Consider the following 12985-nt stretch of genomic DNA (forward strand, 5'->3'; position numbering starts at 1 on the left):
TTGAACAAAGATCTGAATAAGGTAAAAAGGGAATCACGTTCATATTTGGGGGAGGAGATTTCCAAGCAAAGTGAAGCACAAAGGCAAAATCTTATAATAGGAAATTTTTTGTATTGTTTGAAGGATCTCCAGGAGGCCAGAGTGCATGCGGAAAAATGATTGAAAGGAAACAGACACAGGTGCCAGAGTCAGGGAGAAAACATAGGCAATTTTACATAGGGTATTCAAGGCATCCATGAATCTGTTAACTGAGAAACTCTGGAAAATATTGGGGTATTTTAAGCTCACAAATCATGCGACCTGACTTTCATCTTGCCAGAATTACTGTTTATTCTTTAATAATTCAAACAGTTGAATTAAATCAGTTGAGTCAATTAACTTATTAATAATCTAATTTTTTTGTAGAGAGAGGTCTTTTTTTGAGATGCAGTGTATATTAATTATTAAATTTTTATTTTTACTTACAGTTAACATATATGTAAAAATACATGTGGAAATGTTTTCTTATTTTTTTAAAAAGAGCTTTTGGCAGGATTGAATGGAGGGAGGTCCTCATCTAGTTCTTCTCAAGGCCTATTCCTGACTCTGTGCTCAGGAGTGATTCTTGGTGGTGTTCAGGGGACCATACTCAGTGCAGAGATTGAATCGATTGAATCAGAGTTGGCTGCTTAGAAGACAAGTCTTCTTCTGGCTCTTACACTTCAAATTTTCACTTTGTTTGTTTAGTTTCTTTCTAGACATTTTCTCCTTACATATAAGTTTTGATATTTTTATCAAGTTAAAAAAATTAATCAGCTTTGGGTCTTTGAGTTAATAATACAGATTATTTTGAATAAGAATTAAGATCTCTACAATACTAATGTTCAATAATTTAAGCTGTGTTTAATGCTCATTAGTCAAGTTTTATAATTTATAACTCTTGCTCATTTATCATTTTTAAGTTTGGTATAAGTTACCTAAGTATTTATTTTAACCTAATTTTAGTGTTATAAAATAATTTCTTTTTTATTTAATTTTTAGGAGATACTATGAGTTACAAAATTGTTCATAATAGAGGTTGTTTCAGTCATACAAACTTTTCAAATTACCCATAATAACTCATATATTTCCATTTCCTTTGCTGCTTGTTCTTTGTGCACAAAGATATATTGGTATAGGGTACACTAAGAAAAGAAAGGTCTTTGATTTTTGGATAGGTCTGGGTTTGGAATTTGGATCTAACACATATATTACAAGGAAACATTGATTTGACCTATTTCAATCTCAATTTCCTCAAAGAAAGATAACAATCCCTTATAGGATTTTAATGAAGATTAAATGAGGTAAGTGAGGTATGTACGGTGTTGCACAAAAGGCATTCAATACATTTTTTTTACTTCTTGATTTTCGATGATTTATACATTTCCTCTTTATCTTTTTGACTCTCTTAAACTTCAGAGGACAGACCCAATGCAATATGAAAACTAGATGAATCCCTATTTGGGTGTAAAGTTTTTAAAACATCTAGAACTTTGCAATAATGCTTGTCCCTTCATTTTTTCAATACTACATAAACTGAGTTTCTTTAAATAACAAAATATTAATAAATAAAATACTCCAAAATTATCTTTGTTATATAAGGCAACTTCCAAAGAGAAACACCCCAATGATCCTTATCTTGGCAATTCATTAAAATAGCTTTCTATTTGGGAGATAGAAAATGGAAGAAATGGAGACAATATTGTCAAAGATTTCATCAAGACAAAATAACATCCTTCTCTTCATCAAATGACCTGAAATAGCATTCATACATAATATATGATTCAATAATTTGAATTTAAAAGGGGATACACTAAGAGTTAGGCAACCTGGGGTATCAACTCTCTATGAAGAATAGATAACTATCCATCTTGCTTAATGATTTGATTTGACATACTCCAAAGTATTTTTCAGACGATTTCATTTCATTTGTTTCTGTCGAACTTCTATTATATTTTATTTAGTCTAGTCTTTTATTCTTCTGGTTTCATCTTCAATTCTGCAATCTGAGTGAGATAATTCTTTTTTGTTTGCAAAGTTTATGACTGGAGAAGCAAAGTTCTTTGATGCCTATAGAATAAAAACATATCATAGAATTTGGGTGGTTCTTGTCCTCCTCATTGAACTTGATCCTTGATTTGGCAGTATTTCTATCAGTGCCTTTGATAGGCTTCTGGTAGACTTCTTAACCTACTTTCCTCACATAAATGTCTGTGTCAGTTTCAGGATCTGCCAGAAGCCTGGTGACCTACTCTTCAATCATATTGTGTTTTTCCTCTTGTTCTCTGGTTTCATTTACTATAAAATAATTACAAATTTCTTCACATTGCCATCTACATTCTGATCACGTCTTTTGTTTCTGAAGGATAAGTGTTTTATTTCAACTCCATATTCTCTCCTGCTATAACATTTAAAAAATATTCTGGTGATCGAAGTACATATCTAGTAGAATGTTATTAATCTTATATGGTTTATATCATATATGTTCATGGCCTTAAAGTCTAATTTTTTGGGGGGTGGGCATATCTGGTGGTGCTCAGGGTTAGCTCTATGCTCAGGGATCACTCCTGGCAGTGCTCGGGGGACCATATGGGGTGCTGGGGATAGAACTTGGGTTGACCACATGCAAGGTCATGACCCTACCCACTGTACTGTCATTCCAGCCCTATAAAGTCTTATTGATCCCGTTGGTGACAATAGGATGTGATACATTCTCCTTCACACACTTACAATTCTATTTAACTGTTTCCAGGAGCCCATGGTATTCTCCCTTGTTTTATCTGGCAAATACTTAGTGCCAGATATGTGCCAATTGCTGAGTATTTGCTAAGTATAAGAAAACAATATCAACAAGTTAGGCTGGAGATAGCAGAATGGTCAGAAGCATGAAAAATGAACTCAAGATAGTTACAAACAAATATGACTTAGAAGATATAATCTTAGAGCTGTGGTCGATTGTTTTCTTAAAGTACCTTAAAATGAGCTATGCGGGTCTGGTCTCGCCCCTTCTCCTGGATGAAATTCAGGCAGGAACTATGACTTAAAATTTTCATTCTTGGGCTGGCTTCATAGTACAGTGGGTAAGGTGCTTGCCTTGCACTCTGTAAATCCAGGTTTGATCATTGGCACTATGTATAGTCCTCTTGAGCAAAGCCAGGAGTAAGCCCTGAGCACCCAACCAAAGAGAATTTACTTTTTTTTTTCTTTTTGGGTCACACCTGGCAATGCACAGGAGTTAGTCCTGGCTCTGCACTCAGGAATTACCCCTGATGGTGCTCAGGGGACCATATGGGATGCTGGGAATCTAACCCGAGTTGGCCGCGTGCAAGGCAAACACTCGACCCGCTGTGCTATTGCTCCAGCTCCCAAAATTCACTTTTAAGCATAAAAATCTACTCTCAGTTTAGTAATTAAATGCCCGGCCTCATCGACTATCATAACATCAGTCTTGCTTTCAAATTGAGATAGCTCCTATCCCCTTACACTGAAGAATGAAGAACAGGTGGCTTTTCACTCCGCACCTTTCACATTTGTATCTCCTCCTATTAGGTGGGTATTTTTCTCTCTGCAGAGTCAAAGTAGATGGTGGAGTAATGAGCAAGAGAGCTAGCTTGCAGGCAAGTTGTTCTTCCTGTACCTGTTAATATTTGAGGCATCGATCTCTTCTGTGGTCTTGGAGTTTTTTTTTATTTTTTTGCTTTTTGGATCACACCTGACGATGCACAGGGGTTACTCCTGGCTCTGCACTTAGGAATTATTCCTTGTGGTGCTCAGGGGACCATATGGGATGCTGGGAATCAAACCTGGGTCAGCCGTGTGCAAGGCAAATGCACTACCCACTGTGCTATTGCTCCAGCCCCTGGTCTTGGAGATTTTTAATGCTGCATTTTCCATTACAAATAAACATATGCATTCTTTGGAGCCTCCCCTCCTGCACTAGATAACTTTCCAGCCTTCATTCTTTTCACTGAACCACTTGCTGAGAATTTCTATTTTTCTTTGTCCTGGTTATTCCCTGGCCCCTCACGCATAAGAATCTATCTGGACAGATGACCAAGTTAACTTTGGTGAGATCTTTTCCTATTCTAGGTAATTGTACATCAGGATCTAAGATATTCATAGATAGCTGTTTTTCTTTTTTCACTCATTTAGCCAGATCTGATCCAATAGAAACTTCCATGCATTCATTGTCTAGTTCCTCTCTCCTTTCCTGTAAATAAATTCAATAAATTTCAATAAATTTAATAAATTCTGGGTCTACATCAGTTGTTGCTAGTCTTAATGCAGCAATCATTTCCCTGTTCAACAAAGGAATCTGCTAGCCTTCCTCTGTCACTTTAGATTTCTAAATAACACTTGGGCACTAGCACTGGGGCTATGTCTCAGCAGTAGAGCTTTTTCCCCTGCATGTGTGAGGCCCGGAATTGGGTCCCTGGCATCACTCCCCACCAAACACAAACAAACATACAGCAGACAAACACAAACATGCACCTATACACAATTCGGCTATCAGATATATCCCCCAAATATCCATATGCCTCAGAGACCTGGGCCCTATGAAAACAGGATAAGAAAACTATTCACATCACCCAAAGAGGGATCGAAAGAGGTATGCTTGGAGTATCACAGTTCACTCAAGTGAGAGAAGGAATCCAGAATTCCGACCTCTGTCGATGATTGAGGATCAGGGATGATGTCTCATTTGCCAACGTGTTGAAAATCAGATGGGCCGGACATGTAATGCGAGTTAGAGATGACCACTAGACTAGAACTGTTACTGACTGGATTGCACGGGATGTCAAAAGAACACCTGGTCGCCCACCTATGAGATGGTCAGACATCTTCGTTAAGACCCTGAACAAATGGTTTGGTGTTCTTCATGTTCCTGGAGCAAGCAGACGCCATTGGGCTACACTAGCACGCGACTGGGACGAATGAAGACATTACTGGCACCTGCTCAAGCAAATTGATGAATATCGGGATGATAAGTGATTACAAGTGATTAAAAGTGATCCAAGAACATAGATGAATTCTAGCAGATTCTTGTTAAAACTCTGTCCTTTGACTTGAGACAGAGTGTAAGCACATACCCTACCACTAAGCTCATTCAAAAAATTCTCCCTAATGGCCACTCTTTCTTTTATCAACTCTCCCTAATATTGTAAATATGTGGTATGATTTAATGGGCTATAAAACTAATTTTCTACCATTTGAATGTTTTCAATCTCACTTAAATGTGTAGCACATTTTTTTTTGTTATTCTTCAGAGCTAAAACTGACCAAGAAAATCACAGTTAAATGTCTAGTTATTTATATGATAGTGTCATTGTAGAGGAGGACATTTTTGGAGGATTCCTTTGGCCAAGCTGGGTAGTTATAGTTCACTGGCTCAGACCCAGTCACCAGGGACACAACTGAAGGTATTTTAGGGGCCATGTGGTGCTAAGGATTAAACTTAGGGTTTCACATAGCTCCAGTCCTTTGAACTATGTCTCTACACTACCAGCCTCTAAGGAGGAATTAATATTCCTGCTGTTTCTTGACTCCTTTTATTTTCAAAGTGGGGAAGAGACTTCACCTGATTTCTCTGAAAGTTGCTATACATCTTTCCTCACTACTACTCACAGAGGTTTAGTTATATCAGCACTGATGAAACAGCAAAAGTCCATAACCTTTGTGCCATTTCCCATAGATTTATAAGGCAGAGAACTTTGTACGACTTGATCTTTTCCTCTTGGATATAACTGTCCTTAACATCCACGGAGAAAAGTATTTTTCATCACAGCTCTGGGCTGCTAAGCCATAATGGGAAGTAGAAAGTCCCAGTGTACAGTTTAATTTAGTTGCTATTAGACAGTTCCATCTAAGGGAACTATATTTGGCTCTCTCTCTCTCATGCTTAGACTCTAACTAGAAGAAATTGGATAGAATAAATGTTTAGTAATATCCCAAACTAACTTTTCTCACTGGTAAAGTGTGATCTAGATTTCTATGATAAGAAAAAAAAAAGTATCCTGCACTATAATTTAGTATGTCTCACTGGACTTTGAAATAAGTAGAACTTTTATTGACATTTTCTTTAATATTAAGAACAAGAAGAGAGTTGGCAATATCAGGTCTCAAACGAATGAACAAAAGGAGTTAATAACATCAAAGTCCAAGAGTTTAGTTGGAGCCAAAACAGCCCTGGAAGACGTATCAGGATGGCGGTTCATTGTGGGTCCAAAAGGCTAAGAGCAAAGTACATAATGGGCATTGTAATGTGATGTAAGCTTGTTTGGTCTGAGATTTTAAGGATCCTTAAGTTCATATTAAGAAGCTTGGATATAATTCCCACATGAAACCTGTGCAACTATATAGGAAACAGATGAAAATCTCTGAAAGCTGAGAGATGTTCAAGGATGTTATCTTCATTCCAGAATACCAGCAGTACTGAAAGCCATCAGAGTCAACAATGGGTCAAAAGAACAGATTTTAATGGAACTGTGTTTTGCTACCAGCCCGTGTAGTTGAAAATGGGAGCATAAATCTTTTAAAAATTTATCTTGGGCAGCTGCCGGACATATTAGTGGTGTAATTATTGATTGAATTCCTACTATGGATCAAAAGGATTATTACCAGTCCTCACAAACACTGCAAGCCATTTTCATGATTCCCTTATAGACGAAAACCATGTGCTCAGGGAAGAAATGTGTTCAAGTTTCCAAGTCTATTACTGCACCCTTATATGGTCAAGTGTGCTCTCTGAGAGAGGATCTGATGATTATTGCCCTGATCAGTCCTCCTACACTGAGTTTGAAGTCTCTGAAGTAAATGGAAACAAGCCATTTAAATCCATTCTTTTTTTTTTAAGATGCAACAAGATACTTTTTTTTTTACAAAGTTCTCAGGTTTATATGTCAGTTATACAATATTCAAACACCCATCCCTTCACCAGTGCCCATATTCCACCACCAGAAACCCCAGTATACCCCCCACCCCCACCCCCTACCCCCTACTGTATAACTAATGAATTTCACTTCATTTTTTCTTTACCTTGATTACATTCCATAATTCAACACAAAACTCACTATAGTTGTTGGAGTTTCCAACCAAGAGAGACAGATCTACTACATTTGATAATTAGTTTTTCATTGCTGGAAATGAAGAGATATGTAGCCCCACTGCTACAAGTACATAACTCTCTCTCTCTCTTTTTTTTTCCTTTTTCCTTTTCCCTTTTTTTTTTCTTTTCCCCCTCATCCCCCTTCATAGTATGGTGTACGTCATGCCGCGTCGGCCAGCTTGGGGCTTTTGCTTAGTTCACAGTCCAGAGAGGTGGCTGCTACATTAAAAACCTTCAATATTTCAACAAAAACTTACTGTTATTATTTGGAGTTTCCCCCCCCAAGTCAGACCTGTTCAAAAGGAACTGTTTCACATTGCTGACAATTATAAATGTAAGTCGCGCGGACGCGGCAGCGTCCACGCGGTTTAGGATTTCTGTATAAAGTCCAGGGAAAATTCTGCCAGAAATTACATAGCCCAGCTCACAGTCCCAGTGCATTGCTGTAAGAAGTCTCTGAATTCAAAGTCTTTAGGCGCAGAGGGTCCGATTCTCGCTCAGCGGCTCCGGATTTATCTGGGCCGAGGGCGTGCCGGTTACACCCCCTTCCCATGAGTTCCTGGGAGCCCCAAAAGTAAAAACCGAATAACTCTGGGTTTGGAGTCACAGAAGATGGCGCCTGCCACGTGGGTGCCGCCAGGCCACCGCTTTCCGTGCAGGAAGACAGGGTGGGGAGGAAAAAAATCCACCCCTGGCAGCACAGAGTTGTAGCCCAGTTCACAGTCCCAGTGCATTGCTCTCGGTTGTTGCGCTGGATGCCCGAATGTGTTACATCTCTGGAATCAAAGTCTTTAGGCGCAGAGGGTCCCTTAAATCCATTCTTTAAAAAAAATATATTTATTATTTATTTATTTTGTTTTTTGGGGTCACACCTGGCATTGCACAGGGGTTACTCCTGACTCATGCACACAGGAATTACTCCTGGCGGTGCTCAGGGGACTATATGTGATGCTGGGAATCGAACCCAGGTCGTCCACGTGCAAGGCAAATGCCCTACCTGCTGCTGTGCTATCACTCCAGCCCCTAAATCCATTATTTAAACTGTTGATAAAATCTATGATCAATAAAGTGAGTGGGCTTTATTACTTAATTTACTTTTTTTGGGGGGGTCACACCCAGCGATGCACAAGGGTTACTCCTGACTCATGCACTCAGGAATTACTCCTGGCGGTACTCGGGGGACCATATGGGATGCTGGGAATCGAACCCGGGTTGGCCGCGTGCAAGGCAAACGCCCTACCCGTTGTGCTATCGCTCCAGCCCCCCGCCTCCAATTTTTACTTGTGCAGAACTTAAAAGTAAATCAAGTGGGGCTGGAGCGATAGCACAGCAGGTAGGGCATTTGCTTTGCACACGGCCAACCCGGGTTCGATTCCTAGCATCCCATATGGTACCCCGAGTACGGCCAAGGGTAATTCCTGAGTGCAGAGCCAGGAGTAACCCCTGTGCATTGCCGGGTGTGACCCAAAAAAGTAAAACGAAACCAAAAAAATTAAAAAAAATTAAAAAATAAAAACTGGAGGGGGAAGACGGCCACACTGACCGCGGGACACTGGGCTGCGCCCCAGAGCCTGCTGAAGGCCTCCTCCAACGATGTTGCCCTGCAGCCTTGCCGGGAGAGCTGGTCCAGCTCGGCCCCTGGTGCCCGGCCGCTGCTGGAGGTGACTGTGTTCCAGCCTGTCTGCGACCCCGGTGGGGGCCGAGCAGCTGCTCCAGGCCCTGCGCTGCCTCGCGCTCACCCGCCTGGGGGTCTTCCGCGACCCCGGCTCTCTTCCTGGAGGGTTTCTCTCCACCAGAGAGAGCCTCGAGCACCTGCGGACGAAGACCCTCCTGGAGCACGGATCTGCTGGGAGACCTGACGCCCAGAACCATCCGGTCCCCGGGCCGCGCCCGGCGTGGGGGCCCTCGACTGGAGAGTGGACGTCCACACGGCCTCGGACAGCGTCAGCCGCGCGGCCGTCCCCGTCTGCCTGCTCCAGATGAAGACCCAGGGAGATATCCCCCCCACACACCCCGTTCTGGGTGGGGACAGACCGTTGTCCGTGACCGCGGTGCCCGGGGAGCTGAGGAAAGGAGACGCGGGACACCAGGCTCGGCGGGCTGGGCCGCCTCCGGGACCAGCTCTCCGCCGTGGCCGACAAACGAGCCGGGTCACTGCCCGGCTTGTCCCCCCACCCCCGCGTGTCCCAGCCTCGGGTCAGCACTGAGCTCCTGGCGGCTGTGGAGGAGTGTCGGGCTGCCCCACTGGCAGGACAGGAGCGGCCTGCCCCCCCCTCTCTCTCTCTGTCTCCCCCTACCTCCCTCCCTCTCCCTCTCCCTCCCCTCCTCCCCCTCCCTCCCCCTCCCTCCCCTCCCTCTCCCTCCCTCCCCCTCCTTCTCTCTCTCCTTCTCTCTCCCTCCTTCTCTCCCTCCCTCCCCCTCTTCCTCTCCCTCCCTTCCCCTCCCTTTTTTCTCTCCTTTCTCTCTTTTCCCTTCCCTCTCCCTCCCTCCCTTTCCCTCCTTCCCTCCTCCTCCCTTTCTCTCTCTCCCCCCCTCCCTCCCTCCCCCTCCCTCCCTCCCTCTCTCTTTCCTTCTGTCCCTCCCTCCTTCTCTCCCTCCCTCCTTCTCTCCCTCCCTCCTTCTCTCCCTCCCTCCCTCTCTTTCTCTCCCTCTCTCTCTCCCTCCCTCCCCTTCCCTCTCCCTCCTTCCCTCCTCCTCCCTTTCTCTCTCTCCCCTTCCCTCTCCCTCCCTCCCTCCCCCTCCCTCTCTCCCTCCCTCTCTCTTTCCTTCTCTCCCTCCCTCCTTCTCTCCCTCCCTCCCTCTCTTTCTCTCCCTCTCTCTCTCCCTCCCTCCCCTTCCCTCTCCCTCCTTCCCTCCCCTCCCTCTCTCCCTCTCTCTCTTTTCCCTCTCCCTCCCTCCCTCTCTCTCTTTCTCCCTCTCTCCCTACCTCCCTTCTTCCCCCTCCCTCTCCCTCCCTCCCTTTCTCTCTTTCTCCCTCTCTCCCTCCCTTCCTTCATCTCCTCCCTCTCCCTTCCCCTCCCTCTCTCTCCCTCCTTCTCTCTAGCTCTCTCTCCCCCTTCCCCTCCCTCCTTCCCTCCCCCTCTCCTCCCTCTCTCTCCCTCCCTCCCCCTCCCTCCCTCTCTCCTCCCCTCCCCTCCCTCCCTCTCTCCCTCTATCTCTCTCTCCCCCTCCCTCCCTCTCCCTCCCTTCCTACCCCTCCCTCTCTCCCTCTCTCTCTCCCCCCCTCTCTCTTTTCCTCACCTCTCCCTCCCTCCCTCCCTCTCTCTCTCTCTCTCTCTCTCTCTCTCTCTCTCTCCTGACACTGGGCACCATGTCAGACTGCAGTGATGACATTGGCTGTCAGCTGCCTGTACCCCTGTAGGATTACATAGCCTCAGGTAGTTTAGGTTTATTGGGTTACTCCCATTACAGTGCTCCCATTCCTCTGTGTTTATTTGTAGCTTCTTAATGTTCTGTTGACTTGTATATATTTTTCTCTTCTCCTTGAGTCCTTTGCATAATTTATTCAAAGCTATGTCCTTTTTGTATAGACACAAGAAGACAATATTATGCTTAATTGGCCTCAAATATTATTCATTCCCGGGCATCTGCTTTCTCTAATTAAGTCTCAGTTGCCCTCAGTTCCTAGCACCCCAAAAGCAGGGTCCCGATGAGGGATGGGACGGACCCAGGGCAAGCGGTGAGTTATGTGCTACCCTGGCATAGAGATGGGCCTGGCCAAAGTGCCTAATTCTTAACTATAAGTTAAGAGCTTGATCATAGACAAATGCTGTCATGATCCAAAAGTAATGATGAGACTAGGACCCTGCTAGGGATAGGAAAGACTGATCCGGCCTGAGCACTGTAGTCTGAGATCGAGATGGCCCCAGGAGAGCAATTCTATAAGCCTTAATGCATTTCTTATTGTGTCCATACAAAATGATTAATATTGTGAATGCTTATATGTTTGCTGGATGAGGAGAGGAGAAACACACTCATGGGACTCCGCCCTTGGGTGGATCCTCCTGCTGAAAGAGAATCAGTCCTAGGAGAAGCATCCCCTGAGAAAAAGGAACCTTACCCTATTGATGGTGACCACACCTATGTGTTCGCCCCAACCCCCTCATGCTGGGGGGGTTTAACTAGGCCGTAAGAGTGGGTTTGGGGGCCAGATCCACAGATCCAGAGAGGGATTGAGAGGCTGCGAGTAGATCCAGAGAGAGGACGGAGCTGGGAGTGAGGGAGATGAGAAAGATGGAAGACTGAATAAACGGTAACTAATCAGCAACCAGCTTGTTCCTCGTCCTTCTGTTGCCTGTCCTTGGCCAACGCCCGTCCCAATCCAGCTCATACACAGAGGCTCCAGAGCACTGAACACAGGCGGTGAGACAGCTGCGAGTGCACAAGCCCCTCGGCGTGCTATAGTTTTTTACAACTCCCAGCTGACGGGCTAACCCAGGCCCTCAGCGCTGCTGAATGGGGCCGATAGGTTTTCCCTTCCTGCAGCCCCAGGACTGTCGGACGAGGGGGAACAAGCTTGGGGCCACCAGAGTTCCTGCTTCTCTGGCAGAGCTGCCCCACAGAGAGCTGGGCCAGGGTCTGCAGCCAGCCTTGCCCAGAGACCAGAGCCTTCCCCAAGCTCCTCCAGCCCTGTGGACACCTCCCCGCCAGCACAGGGCATTGGAAAGGGACACAGACCCTGCGAGCTGAAGAGCCCGCCCCCCCTGCCCCCCTGCACCCAGGGCAGGAGTGGGGGTGAGGGAAAATAAAGACCAGTGCCAGAAAAAAAAAACCTGGAAATTTACAAGTCTGTGTGCACCGATTGCTTCTGGGTGCAAAAAAATTTAACTTCACTGTAGCACTGTCGTCCCATTGTTCATCGATTTGCTCAAGCGGGCACCAGTAACGTCTCCATTGTGAGACTTGTTACTGTTTTTGGCATATCGAATACGCCATGGGGAGCTTGCCAGGCAGGATACTCTTGGTAGCTTGCCAGGTTCTCCGAGAGGGACGGAGGAACTGAAGCCGCATGCAAGGCAAACGCCGTCTCTGCTGTGCTATCGCTCCAGTCCAGTGAGGGTGATAGGAGAGGTTAATGAAAATGATGTGAGGGTAAGCAGAGCTTGGAATGTCACATGTGGTGACATTCCCAAGATTTCTGCAAGTTAAAGGGGAAAAGTGTCCAAGTAGAATAAGTCAGCCCCAACAGTTTTAGGGGCTGTCAGGTTGCTGTTTGTGGGAATGCTAGGTTTTGAATCTTTCCAGTTAACTCTTTCTCTTAACAGACTTTGAGGGGAAAATAAAATCTAACTGTGTATAAAAAGTACTTTCACACTTTCTAGCCAAATACAGTACCATTAAAGTCTAAGAGGAAAAATAAGTTCAAAACACATTAACTTTCTCTGAAGCCACAGTCAGATAGCCGGTATTTCTGTCTTCCTGATACTCTCTCCCGTGACTAATTGTCAGTGAAGTAAAATCTATTTGTAATCCATTACTAATTGGTCATTATGTTTCTCCCCAGCTTCTCTCTCCCAGATTCTTCTATGTCCATCCTTAACTACATTTCCCCCACCCATTTTTTCTTTACTCCTCTTCTTTTAAAGAATAATCATTAAAACCCTACAATTTTGTTTTTAAAAAGTACATGTTGGGAAGTCTACACAAGTTTTTCACACACTTCATGGGTTGTGTTGGTAGAAATGTCACTTGCTGGGACTGCTATTTGTCTTCCATGCTGGGACATGGAAATAGATTTGCAGCAATTCCTATCAGAAGAAAAGTAAAAGTAATTCTTATTCCTTTCCCTTTCAAAATACTGAGATGATAAGACTTAAGATAGGGGCTGGAGCGATAGCACAGAGCGTAGGGCATTTGCCTTGC

General features: G+C 44.4%; 1 protein-coding gene and 1 pseudogene across 1 annotated transcript in view; one reads left to right on the plus strand and one right to left on the minus strand.

Moving 5' to 3' along the window:
- Window positions 1-12985, minus strand: part of KLF12 (KLF transcription factor 12) — a 724988-nt gene that overhangs the window by 682282 nt on the left and 29721 nt on the right. The gene's annotated exons all lie outside the window — the stretch shown is intronic.
- Window positions 1-12985, plus strand: part of LOC129402184 (COMM domain-containing protein 9-like) — a 79876-nt pseudogene that overhangs the window by 59650 nt on the left and 7241 nt on the right.

The sequence above is a fragment of the Sorex araneus genome, chromosome 1 (genome assembly GCF_027595985.1).
Source record: "Sorex araneus isolate mSorAra2 chromosome 1, mSorAra2.pri, whole genome shotgun sequence".
Taxonomy (NCBI): Eukaryota; Metazoa; Chordata; class Mammalia; order Eulipotyphla; family Soricidae; genus Sorex; species Sorex araneus.